This window comes from Rhineura floridana, chromosome 3 (genome assembly GCF_030035675.1).
Source record: "Rhineura floridana isolate rRhiFlo1 chromosome 3, rRhiFlo1.hap2, whole genome shotgun sequence".
NCBI lineage: Eukaryota > Metazoa > Chordata > Lepidosauria > Squamata > Rhineuridae > Rhineura > Rhineura floridana.
The window spans coordinates 155537527-155553894 of NC_084482.1; the positions used below are offsets into that span (position 1 = coordinate 155537527).

Consider the following 16368-nt stretch of genomic DNA (forward strand, 5'->3'; position numbering starts at 1 on the left):
ATTATTGGACTTTTAAAACATATTGTTAGATCTCAGCTGAAAGGTGGGATAGAAATTTTCAAAATAAATGCCAGGGTGGAAGTAAAAAAGAATGCCTGCTGTAAAGTGGGCAGGAATGAAAATCCTGTTTGGGAATAAAATTTAAAGCAAAATGAGCAGAGAAAATGTCCTGACAACAGAATGGAGAAAAGCTTTGGAATGATGGACAGCCTGGAAATGGGTGCCATAGTGATACAGTGGATAATAGCTCCTCTTGTAGAAATAGAATGGGTGGGATTCTAAAACCAACTGTTTTAACTTCTTAATTTCTTAATTAATTTCTAGAATGAGTTGGGTCGGGCTTGAAGCTCGCTTACTTGGAAGTTTTTAGCTAATCCCTCCTAACTGCCCCATATAGATCTAGTTTTAGTTTTCTCTCCATTTTATAATAGTTTTAATGCTGTCTTTTAGAATTATATTTTGCATTTTATTGTGCTGTATGTTGCCCAGAGAACCATTATTTGGTGACAAAGAAAGAACAGTAAATAAATAATAAAATATGTTCTGGGGTAGCTCAGTGACGTAAGAAAACTACTCTGTATGTCGGAGGCAGTGTTTATTAGTATTCACACATGGCAGGACTGAGTTCTGGCTTTGAAGCTAGCTCCTAATCCTGATTACTGTCCATAAATTCATTAAACAGCTGGCCCAGCATAATCAGAATTTCAAAATAAAAGACCAAACTAAAAGAACCATCGTGTTGAAGCTGAGGGCTACTCATTATATTACATTGCAAACATGAAGTATGGAAATATGGGACATCCATTATGTTTTATGGCAATGGGATTGTCCCTTTGAAAGAAAACACCTTGTATTGCTCTTATAACAACATGGCCATCTTGTCTCATATCCTTTCCCTGCTTCTTTTTCATCATAGCAAGGCTACAGCACATCCACACAGTGATTGCAAAGCTTAGGTATGCGTGCTCATCAGGACATGTCTCATCCCTGCAATCTACCTGTGCTAGGGGGCTCTAGCTGTGTTGGCTCTCCATCTATGCATATGTCTGATGGGGCCACAAAAGGCTGTGAAGTCTAATACAGTAGGGCCCCGCTTTACGGCATTCCGCATTACGGCGTTCCGCTGATGCGGAGGCTTTCAAGCAGGGGAAATTCCCTGTTTTAAAGCCGATTTTGCCGTTTTGCGATGTTTTCGTGTCATTTTTTCGCAACACTGCCCATTATAGTCTATGGGGCCCCGCTTTACGGCGATTTCCGCTTTATGGTGGGGACCTGGTCCCTAACCTGCCGTATTAGCGGGGTCCTACTGTATCTGTGTTTTTGTTCTCAGGCAGGATTGCTGTAGAAATAAAAATTCCCACCTCTCTCAATCCCATACTTGTGCATTGTAACACTGAATCGGGCACACTGCTGTCACTGTGCATGTGTGCAATTTAAGTCATGCCACACTGGTGAGCCTTAAAAATTAGACAATGCAGATATGCTATTTTTCAGGGTACTTCCAGACTACCTGTTTATTAAGCATTCATCCTGATTTTTTTGCAGGGAGGATACATGACATTGTATCAAAGCAAGGGTTATCCCACACTTTCCAGTGTGTTTTCTCAGCACTTTTCGTATTGCAAAAAGTCAGACCTTGTGGGGAAGCAGGTTTGGTGTGCCTCCCAATCAACAATAATTGTCCCACCCCAAAATAGCAACAGTCTGCAAAGCACCCTCAATCTAAGAAATGCAGCAACAACATTTGTTAATGTTCCCTGGCAAAGTATGGAAATGCATATACAATGCAAAGGATGTCTTCCAGATTTATGATTTAATTTCTAGATTCTAGAACGTTTAGGGGAAATTCACTGTTTGCTAATCTTTGTTATCTGAACGACAACCTTGTGAGGTTATATGCTATTCCCATTTATTAAATGGGGCACATGTTCCCACTAGTGTTCCCACTCACTCCCATGCTGATCCAGTGCCAATAGTTGCCTGAAGGAATGTTGTACACCTGTGCTGCTGTATGTGTGTGAGAGAGAACCCCGAGGGTGTGTGTGTGTGTGTCACAGCTGAAGAACTAAAAGGTGGAAATGGTACAATGACTGAAACTGCTGTTGTGTGCTTTGAGGGGGGGGGGCTAAACAAGTGTTCCTATGAGCAGTTCAGCAAGAGAATTAAGAACCTCTAAAAAACTAAGGGGGGAATGGGGAGGAGTTATGCTGCTAATCGCAAGTGATGTCGGGTGTGTCCAATAGAAGGCAGTAACAATTTTACAAACATTTTGCACAGCACTACCAGTCACAATAGATATGTGGGTAGAGTAGAAATCACATGTTTCCACTTGCAGTACGTTGTAGTTTTGATGCTGGACAAATATATTATTCAAGCTCTGGAACGGTAATACTACTGTGAGCAAAGACACTTAGATTCACCCCCAAACTACTGCAAGGAGTACCTCTTACCAGATTCATCTGGTATGACAGCTATAGCTGAATCTGGATTGGAATACCCTGGCCACTGTTGTCCATGGGTATAGTCATCAAGGGTCTCAGGAGATCTTAGACCCCTGACTTTTTTGGGAGCAGGGTCCCAATGTCTCCAGAATCCTGCGAGCCAATCATTATGAAAGGGGTGTGTGTTAGAAGAGTCTTCTAACATGCTTCCTTGTACTTTCCTGCTGATTGGAGCCAATCAGAGTTAAAGGAGGTGAATCAGCCACTGAGAAGATTCTTCAGTAGCTAACACTCTCCCCTTTCATGCTACTTGGCTCCTAGGGACATCTGTTATTGTGGGAGGAAGCATTAACGATGGGGAATGTTTATTTTCACACAATAAACAAAATATATTCTTTTATAAAAGTTTATAATATTTTAATAAGTTTAGTAGTTAGCCAGAACCCTTTTCTTCTTGGAGCTGTCTTCCCTGACTGTTTTGGTTTGTATGGAACAGCTAGAACTCTACAAGATAAGATAACACTGAACAGACACTGAACATCTCTGTACTCTCCATAACGTAGGAAGGATTGCATTAACTAAAATGCTTAGCTAATTAGCTGGAGTACTCAGCTCATGGCAAAAATGTACTGGGATGTGAAGTTTCAAACATTGCCAAATTGACTAGAACATAATGTAGCCTATGCAATAACTATGCAATGCCTATGTAATACTGTAATGCCTATGTCATACTGATGTGTAACCTCCTGACTGGTAGATGCTGAAGTCTTTGTCTTGAAATGTATAAAAAACCCTGTCAACCAGTGCCAAGACGCAGTTCTCCACTCACTCAGTGAGAGACTGACCAAGCGAACGCTTGTCACCCAATAAAGTCCTACCTTTTTGCTGCAAGCCTGTGTCTTCAATTCCCGCAAGGACTCCCAGTCCAATGAACTACAAAATTCCCCAGCATTAACAAAGATCTCATTCTCAACCCAGCAGTAAAAAAGGGTGGAGAGGTGTGGCTGTGACTATCATGAAGGGACCCTACACTTCTGAATTTGCCACTACACTACTGTAGTCCATGTATTGATAATCTCAAAACTGGATTACTGAAATGCACTTTTATGTGGGGCTGCCTTTGGGCCTGGTCCAAAAGCTTCAGTTACTGCAGAATGTAGCAGCTAGACTGCTGATGGGGGCAGATGGCCCACAACATATGACACCTCTGCTAAAACATCTGTACTTGCTGTCCATATGCTACCAGGCCATGCTGTGGAATACTTGTCCAGGAGAGATTCAGCAGGCATCTTAGTTGATGGCAGGCATGTGCGCACATGCGCATAATGTACCATGCATGCGTGCCATTAACAAAGATGGGGGCGGGGGTATCAGCCCCTTAGAGAAGCCTCCACCGCCATCTTGGCTGATGGCTGCCCTGCGCACACAGCAGCAGGACGCAGAAGAGACGTAGGTGGAACAGGCAGGAGCTGCGTGCCCAGGGCAGGCTGGTGCGCAAGGGCCCAGTAATGCCTGGCTGGGTGCGTGCGTTGGGGCCCAGGGCAGGCTGGTGCCCGCCCTGACCTTGATATTTTATGTGAGGGGACAGCCTATAAATATTTTTATAAATAAATTCGATTTGAGGGGAAATGCCCAAAGTGATTTGCCTCTGGCTGCATACACACCATACCTTTAATGCTCATCCCTTCCCAAGAATCCCAGGAACTGTAGTTTGTTAAGGATGCTAGGAATTGTTGCTCTGTGAGGGATACACTACAGTTCACAGGATTCTTGTGGGGGAGGATGTGCTTTGAATGTGCTTTAAAGGTATGGTGTGTAGACAGCCTCTGTTTGCAGAACAACACAGAGCAAACCCATTGTGTGTTTGTTTCTGCTAAATTGAAGAGCGCACACTTGGGAGCTATATTTATAATACACTGAGATTTTGAAATATTGGTTGGTAGCCAGCACAGAATAATGTGCCAAATGCAAAATTTATTGGTCAGATTGCAAATGTATGCTCTGCAAAATGCAATTCAATAAAAAAAATAATTAAAACAGTATTGGTTCATGGTCTGTATTTGCTGAGATTTCACAGATTTTGAAACAAAAAAGTTTCCTATTTTATTATATATTTTGCCAATTTATTGATGCTTTTAGCTTAAGGTTGAATGGGAGAGGAATTTCCAAATAAATCTTGTATTGTGAACCTTGTGGGATTAATAAACAGAAGAGCAATAGATGTAAAAGTCTGAAGCAATGAAAAATGGTCTCTTCTGTATCATTAGTATTACCTTCCATGTATGCTTGTACAAGATTTAGAGACTTTTTTTAAAAAAAGGAAATGTACCAAGAGGAAAGTCTGAAAGACATGTGAACATGTAACAAAGAAAAAAGAAAAGTATTTGTCCACACTCTTAAATCCACTTCATGAATAATGTATGTGGTCTTGTAACTTATTTAGTGAGCCATTATAAATACTGGGTATGCCTGGTGGCCCATTAATTTTCTGCTGCAGCATCTTTGCTGCTTTTTCTGTGGCTCTTTTAATTGATTGTAGGGCTTCCTTTCCAAGGCAGGGAGTCAGTAATCATGTACCAGATAGTATGCACAGATGATGTAAAGGTTGTCATCCCAGGAACAGCAGCAACTGAACTACATTTTACTGCTGTTTTATTACAGTTCATAGGATTTTAATTTTAAAAAAAGAAACACGCATACAGCCCGGTCCATTAAAGATGGCAGACCAAGACAGCCATTTAAGCAAGGATGGCTCCCAAGTTAAAATCACTCTCTATGGGCCCTCTCCAGTGCGGCAGCATGGCAGTGGGAGGTGGCTACAAGCCACCATTTAAATTTCCCACAATGCCCTGGGAAATTTAAAATGGCAGCTCATACTATAACTGTCTGCCACCCAGCATAAAGTGCTCAAGGAAAACATCTGTGCCAGTGAGCTGTCCTGGATTGAGGCTCCAGCAGTTGCCCAAGGATGCTGGGTACTGACCATGGGCCTGCACAGGCTGTGACCAATCAAGCTGAATGGAGTCCACCAGTCATGCATGGTAGATGATAAAAGGCATTTTAACAAAGCCCCTGCTTGTGACGCCTGCCTGGGATTGCAAAATCAGAGGAAGAGGTTGGTGATGGTGGCCAAGGAACTGACAGGAAAAATAACTATGGTATATAGGAAGGAGATGTAGGTTTGTGTCTAGCTAATCACTGAATAAAATAGACCAACCCCATTGGGAATTATTATAATTGCACCTTATCAGCCTTGTCTTTTGCATTTTTTCTGCTGGTGAGAGCATAATGTTTAATAACTGTTGGTAGCTGTTTTTGTAATCCTGGTATGTCATAGTATTTCAGCATGTTCAAAATATGAGAGGATATTCCATAAATTACATTAAAATTATAATGTTCTATGTACTAGCGATACAATATTTCAAACATTATATGTTTGCCTCTCAAAGATTGTCTAAGTAGGGCCTACATAATAGATATTTCAAAATGCAAAATTCTACACTCTGCCGCTTTTATACACAAGGAAAACTTCTTGCAGTAGTTTGAGAGAATGGGAGATTATATTTAGAACCAGGAAATACATTCATCGTTTGCAGAAGAAAATGAAATTCAGTTTCATACTATCTCATTTGTATCCCCTTTGGTTAGAAGAAGGTGCATATACTTGTACCATTATTATTATTATTATTATTATTATTATTATTATTATTATTATCATCATCATCATCATCATCATCATCATCATCATCATCTGTTGGCATAAAAAATAACTAATCACAATATTTAGGCAGAAGAAACATTGTCAGCCATTCTCATGCAAAATTAATTGGAAGCATGCTCTTTATGTTCTTTAAATATTTCAGGATTTAGAACCGTTACCTCCAGATCACGGCCAGAATACCTGTCTGTCCTAAAGAAGTCCAGTTCAGGAAGCAAGGTTGTTAGGCAAAAAATATCTTAATGCCAAAAATGGTGCTTCACACGGTCCTGTAAGATTAAGGCTTCAACTCCACAGCTATAAAAGAGTTGCAAAGTTTTGCAAGTGACAGTAACTAAACCCTGCAGCTGCTGTGTCCCAGAGCTGTGCATCGTCAAGGCATCATTTTGAAACCAGCCAGGCTTAAATTTCAGCTCTCTTGGCATAATCACTTCACAAGTGATGCTTCCCATTGCGTGATCTGTGGCAAAAGAAGCTTTATTTTATTTTCCCATCAGAGGAATCACTGGACCACAATGGTTGTGTGTTACTCCATATTGCTTACATGAGTTATGATAAGCATAGGCTTAGGTGGGACAGGGGAGAGGAGAGTGTTGGCCTTGTTAAAAATAGCGGCTTTGCCAAGTTGGTTTTGATTTGTTATGCCTTATGCTATCAGATTTCAACTGAACTTCAAAAAGCAAATGGGAAGTGACTTGAGAAATGCAGAGAGAGAAATGGGGGGAAGGGGGGACCAGTTTCCAATCCATAGCTAACAATGTATGTACAGCAGTCAGGTCTCGCCAACTTGGTGTCCTCAGTTTAAATATAATACAATGTTGGGATGGGCAAATCTGTCAATTTTGGTTTCTCTCAGTTTCAATATGACAGACTAACAGTGTAATGACCTATCAAAAGCTGAGTCACTGGTGCTTGCAAGGAAGGAGAGGGGCAAGGCAGCCGGGAGATTGGCGAAATTCAAATGCGACAGCAGCACCAACCTAGTATCGGCTACGATGTCTGTGAGGCAGTGAATCCGCTCCGGATTTTAGTCCAAACTTTCAGGAAGCTGCCAAAGGTGCTAAACCTATTTTGGGAATATGTCTCAGGACCTTGGACTGTTTCTTGAAAGTTTGGACTAAAACCTGGAGTAGATTCACTGGCCTACTAACATCAGAGCCACCCATCTCCACTGCAATCTAGTGCTCTTGCTGGTGCATTTGCACTGTGCCAACCTCCCCACTGCCTTGCCCTTCCCCCTCTTAGTCATGGTAAGCAGCAGTGACTCAGCTGTTGGGAGGGCAGGTGAGTGTTGCCGCCTCACCACACCATCCACTATTGGGTAAGTCCTTCTAAGTTCAATGGGGACATACTCCCAGATAAGCAAGATTAGGATCACAGCCTTACTCTGTACTTATGAAAGGACATATGAAGCAGTTAAGAAAAAGCTATTCCTTTTGAGATTGCTAATTATGCTAACAGAGTACTGGCGCCTTATTTGGATCCACTGAGATCACATTTAATCAGTACAGCACAAGTGCTTTAGCAGACATTGAAAATTGGCTCATTTCTGACCTCAGAAGTGTAGCCAAGGAGCTTTGTTGTGAAACAAAAAGAGAGAGAGAAAATAAAGACATTTATCAAAAACTAACTCAAGGAGCACCATGATTCTGCTCTATATAAAATACTTTAGTCTCAAATTCTTTGGGAGCTGCAACAAGCAATTTCCTTCTCCACTAAAAGTTGCCACATTGCTGTGGAAATACAAAATGCCAAGTGAGAATTGGCACCCTGAGTTATTCAGGCTGCAGTGCTATGCAAGTTAGTTCCACTGAACTCAAGGAGTAGACATTCATACGATAGCACTGCCAACCCCTGGAAACTCCACCTCTGCCCTTAGAAAAACAAGACTGAGATTGCGGAACAACAATCGGTTGACAAATCTGACTGCATTTCTCTGGGTCTCAACAACTATTATGCTGGTTGCCTCATTATAAAAAAGCAATTGTTTCCCATTTCCTTATGCAGTTTATCTGTGCTTAACACTCCTGAAACAGTTTAGTATTATGTTTAATGTTCCAGCCAATATTCAGATAATGCATTGTTTTTATACTTCAGTTATCAGGATATATTCTATACCTCCACTGATACAATCTTGCACATAGGCTACTTAAATCCACTGGCTGTACTAACTTTCTCTGTGCATTATGGCAGCCATTAGTTTTAGTGCTCACCTTGTTAATGTGACTAGTTATCATCTACTGTATGGTTTTGTTGTTGTTGTTGTTATGTGCCTTCAAGTCAGTTATGACTTATGGCAACCCTATTAATCAGCGACCTCCAATAGCATCTGTCATGGACCACCCTGTACAGATCTCGTAAGTTCAGGTCTGTGGCTTCTCTTATGGAATCAATCCATCTCTTGTTTGGCCTTCCTCTTTTCCTACTCCCTTCTGTTTTTCCCAGCATTATGGTCTTTTCTAGTGAATCATGTCTTCTCATGATGTGTCCAAAGTATGATAACCTCAGTTTCATCATTTTAGCTTCTAGTGACAGTTCTGGTGCAAGGAATTTCAGAAGAAATCACCATGTGCTTTATAGATTACAGCAAAGCCTTTGACTGTGTATATCATGAAAAACTATGGAATGCTTTAAAAGAAATGGGGGTGCCACAGCATCTGATTGTCCTGATGCACAACCTATACTCTGGACAAGAGGCTACTGTAAGGACAGAATATGGAGAAACCAATTCGTTCCCCATCAGAAAGGGTGTGAGACAGGGGTGTATTTTATCATCCTATTTGTTTAATCTATATGCAGAACATATCATACGAAAAGCGGGATTGGACCAAGATGAAGGTGTGAAAATTGGAGGGAGAAATATCAATAATTTAAGATATGCAGACAATACCATACTACTAGTAGAAACCAGTAATGATTTGAAAAGAATGCTGATGAAAGTTAAAGAGGAAAGTGCAAAAGCAGGACTACAGCTGAACATCAAAAAGACTAAAGTAATGATAACAGAAGATTTATGTAACTTTAAAGTTGACAATGAGGACATTGAACTTGTCAAGGATTATCAATACCTCGGCACAGTCATTAACCAAGATGGAGACAATTGTCAAGAAATCAGAAGAAGGCTAGGACTGGGGAGGGCAGCTATGACAGAGCTAGAAAAGAGGGGGCATAAGACCATTAAGTCTTAATGGTTTTTCTTTTGTCTGTCCTGAATCTTCCACCATTCCGCCTCACTGAATGTCCACAAGTTCGAGTATTATGAGAGAGGGAGAAAAACACCTCAGGCTCATGCCAAATAATTCATTTCGAAGGATCCATAAATTTTTTTGTAAACACGCTGTTAGAGATGAATAAGTTTGCTCTTTCACAATCTGGCTTTATAGTAACAACATATGTACTGTTTTGATATTTATTTTACTGTCATATTGACAAATTAGTAGTATCTAGAATGTGCCGAATGTGCACTGCATATGCATGTGGACACAAGAATGAAGAGATGGCACAGAAGTAATTGGATGAAACAGAGTCCTGAATGTTATTGAGATTAAAGGATCTGCAATAATCTTATTCTAATTATTTAGGCATTCTAATTATTAATTATTTAGATACTCCAATATGGGTGAGACAGTGGTGATTCAGTGTCAGCTTATCTTAGTCCTATGTTTGGGCGACACTACCAACTCAGGTATTTGAGTAGCCAACATGGTGCCCCCCAGATGTTATGGACTATAACTCCCATTAACCTTATCTAGGAATGGCCAATGGCTAGGGATGATGAGAGCTGGAATCCATCAACATCTGGAGGGCCCCACATCTGCTCATTTCTCCTCACAGCTCACATATTCCTGTGTGCCCTTTCTGCAACAATATGTGAACCAAAACACAGCCATCCTTTGAAATTCACACTTCTCCATATTTTGCAATGCAGTTCTCCAGCTGAATAATATATACAAAAAAGTATGTATCAGGATAATGTGTGCACATAAATACGTATAGTAGTGAAACTAACATACAAAAATTAATTATATTAGGGAACACTGCCAAGTGTATATTAGGGAAAATTGCATACAAGCATGTATATATTATATATTAGGAGAAATTTGCAGTAAAATGATGAATTTTCATGAGGATTTTTTTTAAAAAATCACAAACTGAAGTTGAAATGTGGGGAGAAAGCAAAACTGACAGATTTGCTAATCCCTAAGACACATTGTTAGAAAGACTCACCCCCCAAAAAACTGGAACAGAGCAGGTTCCCATTAATTAGAACTGTTTCCTACTTCATACTTTTTATTTATTTACAGGGACTAGGTGTCAATACAGTGTGCTATAACTGAGCTCTTTCTTAAGATGCTGTTACGTACACATGTTCCTTTTGCTCAGCATTGTGAAAAGCCAGCATTTTCTGTGGTGATCAAAAGCAAACTGAGCCCATAGTTTTCACTTTATCATGTTTTCCGCTCCCCATGTAATACAGTGTAAGGGATCTCCTTTCACAAACAGGAAAGAATCCAAGAGACCCCAGATTCCACTTTGCATAGACAGGACTTGATATGGAATCAAGTATCTCACTTAAAATATATCTCTTTCAGAGGCATTTCCTCATCAGCTTTTCTGAGGCCAGGGATGGGCCACCTTGCCCTGATCCAGTTCACATCCATATTTAAACAAAGCCTTTTTGCATGTGCAGAAAATTTGTAAAGCTATGTAAGTCATCAGGGAGGAAAAAGGAATATAGGAGACCTTTTAATGGAACTAGTGAGTGTCGTGAGAGGAGTAATACTTGCCGGATGCACCAACCAAATCAGACTCCGTTTGTCTTGCTTTTTAAAACAACAACAATATGTGGGCATTATAATTAGGGCTGTGCATGGACCCCTTGATCTGATTTGTAGCTTTGAATTGTAAATACAGGTCAGGCTCAATCCAGTCCAGACAGATTTGGATCCAATCCGACTAGATCCAGATCCAAATCCAGATCACAATCCAGGTATTAAAAATCTCCAGAAATCCCACTGACTTACATTGCAAAACCAAAACCGCCATAACTTTCTTGTTTTTTGACCCAAGGACATGGAATTTGGAGACATTGTTGCTGCTATATAGAGGATTAAACTTGCCAAGTTGCAGATGGATAGCTCCAGGTGTTTACATGCTACCCACCTTAAAATTTAAACAATTTTAAAATTAGAAAGGACATTTTTTCACACATGGACATGAAATTTGGGGACACAGTAGCCCCTATACAGAGGATGAACTCTGCCAAATTGCAGATGGGTAGTTCCAAGGGGTTTCATGCTAGCCACCTTTAAAGTTTGCTTTTCCCCCAAAAAAAATCTTTTTAAAAAATCTGTGAGTGCTCAGTCATGCCACACTCATGTATTTCCCTTTCCTTCCTTCAAGATTTTAAAGCAATTTGAGGGTTTTTCAACATTAGGTTTGCAATACTTGGCACGTATATCAAGCAGATATGGGCTAGAAGCACCATGGACATAATAGGCACACAGGGACATAAAATTTGGTGACATGGTAGCCCCTATAGAGGGGATTAACCCTGTCAAATTTCAGGTGGGTAGTGTCATGGGTTTTATGCTAGCTGCATTTAAAATCTGTGTTTTCCAAGAATTTTATTTAAAAAAGGACCCTGTCATATAGTGGGCAGATTGCCAGCAGCAGTAGTGAGTGAGGGAAAAATAAAAATACTATTGAATATTAATAATACTCACTATGGTTAGCAATTGGAAATAATAATAAAAATAATAATAATGAATGCTGGCTAATATGCCCACAAGTTTTAGCTGGCTGGCTGGCTAATGATGATGATAATAACTGTGTAATCCTGCGAAGCCACCCATGAATAAGCAGTGACCAACACCTTGCAGAATGAATCCTCCCACTTAACAGCTGATAAGCAAGAGGATTCCCTACTGAGGGGTGCTGCTCCTTTGAGAAGGGGATTTGGTGGAGAAGGCTTGGGAAAGCTTGACAGGAAGGAGGAGAGACGGGGCAGAAAAGACAGGCACCTCCCTTCTCTCATGAAGAGGTGCCTTTCCCTTCTTCCTGCCCAGCCTGCCTCTTCTTCCTGCCCTATGCCCCATCTCCTGATAGCCCCAGATCACTCTGGGCCACTGTAACTGACCCATAGTGATCTGAAGCTATCTCAACCCAACTGGGATGAGGCCCAAATGCCTCCAAAGAGGCACTATTTAGCTCCGGCCTCCATCAAATATGGAGCACAGCCCTAGTGGGTAGCAATGGGAAATTATTCAGACAGAACTTACAAAGGTTTCTGCATTTTAAGACTTCACCCCTTCTAAGTACTGTGATATGATAGTGTTGGGTGGAGCAGTAACAGTCTGGCCTCCCTCCCTTCCCCTCCCGATATTTTCTTTATATGGTGTTATAATTGCTGCATTTCAGAGACATCCTGAGTGGGTTCATTATAGACTGTTTTGAGCTACAGATCTGTACAAATCTCTACAAATTGTTTCAGAACTAGCTGATCCACTCGGTAGAGATTTGTAGCTGCTTCAATCCAATCTGGATAAGATACAAACCGGCCTGAATCAGCCCGATTTGGTTTGTGATTTGTACAAATCTGGAGCACAGCATTAATTATAATACTTGAAATCTTCCACACATAGGATCAGTTTGAGATTATGTGAATTTGATTCTGGAAACAAGCAATGGATAAGGTATTTTGCACATATCACAGATTGAATAAGCAAGCCAGAGACATCATCACAGTGCAAGGACACGTTCCATCCTGACAGTAGCACTCAAGAAGGGAACAGTGCAAGACTGTGTGGGGTGTGGCCTGGGGAAAGGGTCCTGAAGGTCAAATAAAAAGGCCTGGAAGGCTCCATGTGGCCCCCAGGCCTGTTTCCCCACCCCAGTTTACAGTTTTCTGTGTGAACTGACCTAACAAATGTAGAAATTGCATCTTGTGAATAGCTCCATTGCTGCTTAAGATTGGCACAAACTAAAGTTTATGTATAAGTAACACCAGTACTGGGATTGTGATATAGATATTCCTGGATGATTACATATAACTTATAAATTTTATAAATAATTTTCTCTATGGAGGAATTCAGAGAGAAAGCCAGGCAACAACAGGATGTCACATCCTCCCCCCGCAAACAAAACAAGGACATGGAGATGGAGGCAAGCCTATCTGGACACTGGGGGAAGACACTGCTACCAAGGAATCTGTTACAGCCTTCTTTGAAGGATATGGACTTTGAAGGATATTGTCCCATACAATGATGGGACTCTACTGTATATTTGTTCTCTCTCTCTCTCTCCATATATATGTTTGTGTTCACTAGATTTTGTAGACTAGATTGATTTGAGATTTCAGCCTGTTTTATGATATTTTGTGGTATTATTTATTGATACTGTTGTAGTTTTTTATTATTATGTTCTGAATTGTTTTTATCATATTATTTTGTTCTTGCTATGGAAGCCGCTTTGAGGTCACCTGATGATGAAAAGTGGCATACAAATATACTAAATAAATAAATATTGGTAGCACACTGGAATACTGAGAAGCCTTCAACTTCTGCTATCCTTTCTTAATCACCTGTGGATGTTATGGGGGTTGTTGTTCTGCTTTTATATTATTATGTATTCATATTTATGCATTTAATGTGTTGTAAGTCGCTCAGAGACCTTCAGGTAACAAGTGACTAACAAGTCTAAATAATAATAATCTTCATTGATCATCTGCAGGGACTGGATGAACTCCCCAAGATGGGGATATTCCACCAACACCTCAGATAAGCTGTGGAACACAAGCACAGGGGTGGGGGTGGCCACTGTTAGGCATTCTCTGAAATTCCTTGAAATGGGGCAGTGTAGAACAGGGATGGAGAACACTTTAAAGCAAAGGACCACCAGGGATGGGCTGCATGTCAGTGGTGGGCAGGACTAGAGGAGAAATGGGTATGGCTAGAGGCAAAGGTGGGTGGGGCAATGGATATGACTCTTATCTTTGTAGAGTAGGCTACATTCCAGCAAAAGCCAGAGGTTAACATACAAACGTCCGTCCCTCCACCATCCATCCAGGCAGGCATAGAACATTATTGCTGTTTGAGGAGACACTATAGCCAAGTAAAACATCTGAAGAGGGCTGGGGAGAAGCATGGCCTGGGAAGAGGCCTGTGAGAACCAGGTAGAGAGGCTTGGAGGAGCACATCTGGCCCCTAGCCCTAAGGTTCCCTAGCCTTGATCTGGAAAGAGACGTACTGCACTCTTAACCCTTCCTCTTTTTCTAGAGCACATCTTGACCCAATGTGCATCAGCTGTGAAAAGGTCAAATTCCATGCTGAGGATCATTAGGAAAGGGATTGAAGAGGAAAATGTTCGGTATTATAAAAATACCAGAGAGAAATAGGAACTAATTTGGTTGGTCCTATTTCTTAGCAGAGATATAAAAATACAAGCAGCAGAATGAGAATGTAAACCAGGCCCACCTTTCTCTATATAAATAACAACAGACACAATCTTCTTAGGTAAAAGATAAAACATTTACTCATGAATTCTTCATATGTTCAGAAACATAGTCTCTAGCTTAAATGAAAGAAAAATAGTCTCAGTCCATCTTAGTCTTTAGTATTGATGCTCTCAGCAGAGAGAGCATCTGCCATGCGGCCTCTCCCAAAGGTAGGAAGATCAGCAAAAACAGAATATTCAAAAATCCCCCAGGACAAAGGAGAAGGAAGTCAGGTAAGTAATCCCACCCATTAGGAAGTTACATCATGGTAAAACAGGTACATGAGATATTCCCCAAAAATCCCTTAAAGGGAACATGCAACATTTGCCTATTCCAACAGAAACTGCCAACATCATGCCACTATACAATCTCTCTCACTCATACTATTAGAACCTGGGGCCACCCAATGAAGCTTAATGGTAGGAGATTCAGAACAGACAAAAGGAAGCAATTAAAGGTAGTTCCCACCTTGTATTTTTTTTTAATGGAATGATGTATTTATCTTTGTTTTGAACAGTGTTGCAAGTCACATGGAGACCTTCAGGTAGCAAGTGGCTAATAAATCTAATAAATAATAATTATTAATACCTCACACAATATGAAGTTAAACTATGGAATTCACCAACACAAGATATAGTGATGGCCACCAACTTGCGCGGCTTTAAAAGATTAGATACATTCATGGAAGATAAGGCTTTCAGTGCCTGCTAGTCATAATTAGGGTCACCAGGTTCCTGGCCTGAGACTGATCCTGTATCTTTAGGAGAAGAGAAAGTCAGCCAAGTGCAGGTGTTCTTGCAACACTGTAATGAGGAAAACCACAAGGTAGAATCAGAGCTTGGAAAAGTTACTTTTTTGAACTACAACGCCCATCAACCCAATCCAGTGGCCATGCTGGCTGGGGCTGATGGAAGTTGTAGTTCAAAAAAGTAACTTTTCCAAGCTCTGAGAATTCTCCCTTCCCCCTGCACAACTTTTAAAGATACAGAAGACCTCTTGGAGGCTGGGCCTGGCAACCAAGAGGTCTTCTGTATCTTTAAAAGTTGTGGAGGGGGAAGGGACAATGCCACCTTGTGGTTTTTCTCATTACAGTGTTGCAAGAACATATGCACTTGGCTGACTTTCCCTTCTCCTAAAGATACAGAATCAGTCTCAGACCATGAACCTGGCAACCCTATTCTGGGTACCAGTTGCTAGGGATCACAAGCAAGAGAGTGCTGATGCACTCAAGTCCTGCTTGTGGGTTTCCTACAAGCATCTTGTTAGCCACTGTGAGAACAGAATGTGGAACTTGATAGGCCTTTGGCTTGATCAAGCAGGACTCTCCTTTTGTTTTACATTCCTCCTAGCAATTTAGGTTGGCTGATGACTAGGGCTGAGCCACAAAGCTGTTACAGCTGCATTTTGTATCCTTAGCAGGGGTCCTCCAAAGCACATTATTTAAGTCCCAAGGGCCATCATCATGTTAGAAATGAATAGTTGCTTCAAAGTGTTGTCAATTACAATGCCTTTTATCAAAAGAAAGAAGTGAAATTGATGAGACTTTGCTGATTCTTGTTTTAAATGCAGATTTCAGTGTACTGCTGGAGTGGAGGGGCATGATGCTGCCTGTACTTAGATCAGTCTGGTAGTGCTCAACTTTGCCTTCAGGTTAAGAAGAAGATCAAATAAGAGTGGGACAAGGCTGATGTACATTGACTGTTGTATTGACAGTT

At 40.9% G+C, this 16368-nt stretch overlaps 1 protein-coding gene across 1 annotated transcript in view; it reads right to left on the reverse strand.

Annotated features, from left to right (window-relative positions):
* The window catches only part of SLC41A3 (solute carrier family 41 member 3), a 60699-nt gene extending 54008 nt beyond the window's left edge, over window positions 1-6691 (reverse strand). The window contains exon 1 of the mRNA XM_061618405.1: window positions 6321-6691. The gene's annotated coding sequence lies outside the window, so the exon portion shown is untranslated. The remainder of the gene's footprint in view (window positions 1-6320) is intronic.
* Window positions 6692-16368: the final 9677 nt, after the last annotated feature.